The sequence below is a fragment of the Pteropus vampyrus genome, unplaced genomic scaffold (genome assembly GCF_000151845.1).
Source record: "Pteropus vampyrus isolate Shadow unplaced genomic scaffold, Pvam_2.0 Scaffold163, whole genome shotgun sequence".
Lineage (NCBI taxonomy): Eukaryota > Metazoa > Chordata > Mammalia > Chiroptera > Pteropodidae > Pteropus > Pteropus vampyrus.
In genome coordinates this window covers 2,654,306-2,659,590 of record NW_011888944.1, presented here as the reverse complement: position 1 = coordinate 2,659,590, position 5,285 = coordinate 2,654,306, and positions in this window count along the sequence as shown.

The window sequence follows — 5,285 nt, the reverse complement described above, 5'->3', positions numbered from 1 at the left end:
TTGAGGGGAGGTCAAAGAAATGACTCTTTGGACACTGTGCCAGTTGCATGCTCATTACCATACTAATGCTGTCCCTGCAAAGCCTTCGGGGACATCCTCCTATATATGCAAATGTGCATTGGGAAAAATGAAAAAGTATGTAAATGACACAGAGGTTATACGGGCCTATTAACATCACAAATCCCCATTTACAGCCCACTTTTAATTTAAGTGATCTTTCTATTAGGAGGACCACTTATGAAGTTAATCTGGAACAAAATCACAGCATGTCAATTAAAATGGTGTGGCAGTGAGACCACCATCAATTTGTAACTCTTAGCAGATGTCTTAATTAGGCGACTCAGTGGCAGGTTGACATTGTGAAAGTCATTTTCAAGTTTGCATCTGAGGGCTCTCTTCTCCTTCAAACTTTTTCTCTTTTTCTTCCTTCAGTTTAAATCTTAGCTATGATGACGTTTCCCTTTGTGCATTTTTTTCTCCCAAAGACTTATTTCTTTTTCACGTTTCTTCTTATTGTAAGAGTATTCCAGAGAGAATATTTCGCCCCTAGGGGCTGGAGCACTGCAAACTTTGATTTATTTGAAGTCTTTTGTTTTATCTAAAATATTCATTTGAAATTGGCATTCTCCTCCTTAAAATAGCCAGGCTTACTTTAACATAAAAATTTGTTTAAAATTATATACTGTCTAGTAAAATCGAGGCCAGGTAATTCTGCATCTTTGTGTATTCTTGGCTCACGCTACGTAGGGAGTTTTAGAGAAAGAGCCACACATTTCTCGTTTGGGAAAGCCAAAGTTTAACGTAAAGAGAGTTTTGGAACCATTCAGATCTGAGTTGAAGAGCTGACGCTGTTATTCATTAAGCGTATGACTCAAGGCAAGTTGTATAAACCAGATGAGTCTTCCAAGGCTAGAGATTCATTTTTCTCCAGGTATATTGAGATAATTGGCAAATAACATTGTATACTTTTAAAGTGTACATTATGTTGATTTGATATACTTATATATTGCAAAATGATCACCACCGTAGTGTTAGCTTACACCTGCATCACGTCAGTTTAAGATCTGTTGTTCTTTTAACAACTTTCAAGTATATAATGTCATACTGTACATTAGAGTCCCAGAACTTGTTCCTCTTAAAAATGGAAGTTTGTACCCTTCGACCAATATCTCCTTATTTCTCTCTCAGCCCCTATTAACCACCATTCTACTCTCTTTTTCTATATTTTTTATATTCAACATATAAGTGATATCATAGAGTATTTGTCTTTCTGTTTTACATATTGCACTTAGAATAATGCCCTCAAGTTTCATCTGTGTTGTCACAAATGGCAGGATATTCTTTCTCATGGCTGAATAATAATCCATTGTGTATATGTGTGTGTATACATGTGTATATGTACCATATCTTCTTTATTATACATCTGTTGACAGACACAGGTTGATTCCACATCTTGGCTATTGCAAATAATTCTGCAGTGAACATAAGAGCTGATAACCTTGAGATTCTGTTTTCATTTCCTTTGGATATATACTGAGAGTAGGATTGCTAGATTATAGGGAAGTTCTGTTTTTAATATTATTATTATTATCATCATCATTATTTATGCCTACAGCACTTGGTCTTCCTAGGTGATCTCCCATCCAAGTACTGACCAGGCCCAATTCTGCTTAGCTTCTGAGATCAGACATCGGGCTTGTTCAGAGTGGCATGGCCATAGACCATGTCCATGGCTCCACTGGGGCATAAATCCAGGACCTTCTGCGTGTAAAGCAGACATGCTAACTGCTACACTATGGAACCACGTCCCTATTTTTAATTTTTTGAGGAAACTCTATAGTGTTTTTTATAATGGCTGTCCTAGTTTACGATTCCACCAACAGTGCCAAAGGATTCCATTTTCTCCACTTCCTCACCAATACTTGTTATCTCTTGTCTTCTTAATAAAACCATTCTGAGAGGCGTGAGGTGACATCTCATTGTGGTTTTGACTTGCATTTCCCTGATGATTAGTGATGTTAAACACCTTTTCATGTTCCTGTTGGCCATTTGTATGTCTTCTTTGGAAGAATGTCTATGCGGTTCCTCTGCCATTTTTAAATCAGATTTTATTTTATTTTTTTGTTATTGAGTTGTATGAGCTCTTTATATTTTGGATATTAACCCCTTATTAGGGGTTTTAAATATTTTCTCCCATTCTGTAGGTTGCTTTTACATTTCATCGATTGTACCTTTTATTGTATAGAAGCTTTTTAGTTTGATGTAGTCCCAACATTTTCCTTTTTTGTTTGTGCTTTTGGTGTCATATCCAAAAGAGTCACTGCCAAAGCCATGTTTTCTTCTAGGAGTTTTACCCTTTCAGGTCTTACATTTAAGTCTTTAGTCTATTTCAAGTTAACTTTTGTGAGTGGTGTAAGATCTGGATCCAATTTCATTTTTCTGCATGTGGTCATCCAGTTTTCCCAGCACCCTTTTTTTTTAAAAAGACCATTCTTTTCCCAGTGAATATTCTTGGCTCCCTTGTCAAATAACAGTTGACCGCGTATCCTGGAATTTACTTCTGGGCTCTCAATTGTGTTCCATTGGTCCACGTGTCTATTTTTATGCGAGCGCCTTATTGTTTTGATTACTTTAAGGATTCTGCTCCCTTTCCATCCCCTATCACCTAGCTCAGAACCTGATATCACAATAGGCACCCAGATTTTTTTTTTTAAATAAATGTTGCCTTTATGGCTAAATGTGTTTTCGTTCTAAAGTAAAGATAACAACATCACAGTGTTTTGATGAGCATTTTAAAGATATGTTTCCCCTTCTTAAAAAAAAAAAAAATACAACTCCTATAGAAGTCTTTAGTGATTAAGAAATGCCTAAGAAAGTTTAGATGCTATCAAATAAGTGTTTTATGGTTTCCCTTGAAAGACACTGGATGAAGTGCCACGTACGGAACCGAATTAGAAAAGTAACACTGAAGTGTCTCCTGTTGTCATCGACCATGAGTCAGAAAACACGAAAAAGGAGCAGACAATAAACATGTCCGGTTACTTCAGCCATACTGTGTCTGTCACAACTACTCGACTCTGCTATGCATCACAAAAGTGGCCACAGAGAATTCTGAAGGAGTAGGCATAGGTGGCTGTGTTCCAGTGAAATTTTGTTTACAGATGTAGGTGGTGGGTTGGTCTGACCCGAGGCTGTGTGGACTGTCTAGACCCCTGGGCAAGCATATGTCATTATGTCATTTTATTGCACGTCATTTTATTGTACTTTGCATATATTACTTTTTTTTTTTAACAAATTGAAGATTTGTGGCATCCGGCAGCAAAAAGATTACTACTCACTGAAGATTTAGATGATGGTTAGCATTTTTCAGCGATAAAGTATTTTTAATTAAGGAATGTACATTTTTTTAGACATAATGCTATTGCATACCTAATAGACCACAGTATAGTAAAAACATAACTTTTATATGTACTGGGAAACCAAAATTTTCATGTGACTCACTTTATTGTGGTAGTCTGCAACCAAACCCACATTATCTCCAAGGTATGCATGTATAAACAATGCCAATGTCATGACCTTGAATTTGTATTAGACATAACAAAATTGTTTTTAATTTTTGAAATGTAGATGAATTTAAGCATAAAAATAAATGTAAAACATAAAGAATAATTCAAAACACGTAGAAGGTTATCTCTAATATTGCTGACAATATTTTTCATCAATAAGACATGATATTCAACCTCCTTCTTTAAATAAACTTGATCCCAGAACAATTTGTACTGACTTTCAGCAATATCTAGTTGGAAGTTGCAGGACTGTTTCTATGTAGATCAGAAGCCCTAATCCAAAATGGGCTGCAGGGTATGGGACTGTTGTCTAATAATGAGGAGAGACATTCAGATTAAGCCAAGGTTTAGCTCACTTGTGACCTTGCTTAAGTCACTAATCCATTGCTCCAAACCAAGATGGTAACAATGATTAAAAAAAAAAAAGTTTCTCTAGGGCCTTCAGAGAGCCAAAGTAGACAATGCTTTGTCAAGAGAAAAAGCGGTGGTCCTAATTTTCCACAAATGATGTATTGTCTCAATGTAAACCTCGGGTAGAAATTTGGTGAAATAGAAAAAGCATGGACTTTGGAAACAAAGATTCAAATTAAAATCTCATTTTTTTTCACTCAATTTGTGATAAGGACAAAGTTCCTTCATTCTTCTAAGCCTCCATGTCTTCATCTGTGATGTGCAGACAATAAAACCTGTCCTTAAAGGGTGTCGTTGGTTGAGAGGGTCTAATGAGCTGGATGGATGAGCTAATGTATGTTCTTAGTACAGTTGATGATGCAAAGTATTAGTCCCACAAATGTTAATTCTTTGCTTTCCCATCTCCTTTTCCAAAAAAAAACACACAAAATAAGACCTTTCTGCTGCTCTCAGCCAGGCCATCTATTTCCCCTTCTGATAAATGGGAGTTCTATCCCTCCTTCCCAGATGTAGAATTATACTATTGGTATCATGTCTACTGTATCTTAATCCCTTTGCTAATGTACCATTTTAGCTCAAATTGTTACACAGTGTTCTGCCCTCCCCCCACGCCCCTCCTAGCTTGCTGCAAAGTAATGAGCCAATTCTTTCCAAATGTTATTGTTCTAATAATAGCATTCTCTCACAAAACATCTCAGTCAGCCTCACCTCATCATATTATACTGTTTTTAAATCATCTAGCTGTTTACTATTGTTTCTTTCTTTACATAGTTGTAGCAATCCATGTAAAAGCCTCCGTGCATATGTGTGTACGTGCGTGCGCGCGCACACACACACACACACACACACACACACACACATCTTTTTCTACTTTTCTGAGACCTGGTTTTGATAAATTATTAACAAACAAGATTTTAGAGAAAAACATTAACATATTTAAGAAATTGCAAACTTTTAAGGCATGATGAAAAGCATGCCTTAGCAATATCCATCTGCATTGTCTTGATGCTTTAAATTCCAACTGCTTCTTATACATGTGCTAAAGCAGATCAAATATGGCTTGTTTTTAGCAAGCTCTGACTTCTCTACTTCCTTTGTAACATAAGATAGAAGCCTGATGGCTGAGGATTTCACCTTCAAGGTCGACATCATTTATTAGCATAAATTTGAATCCGTTGGGCTGAGAAGAGAACCCCTCAACCAGGATCTGAGATTAGTTGACTGAACACTTACTTTCGAATATCTGGGAACTCACACAGGTATGCAGAAATATCTGGAGTGTATGTCAAGAGCCCACTGAATTCTTAG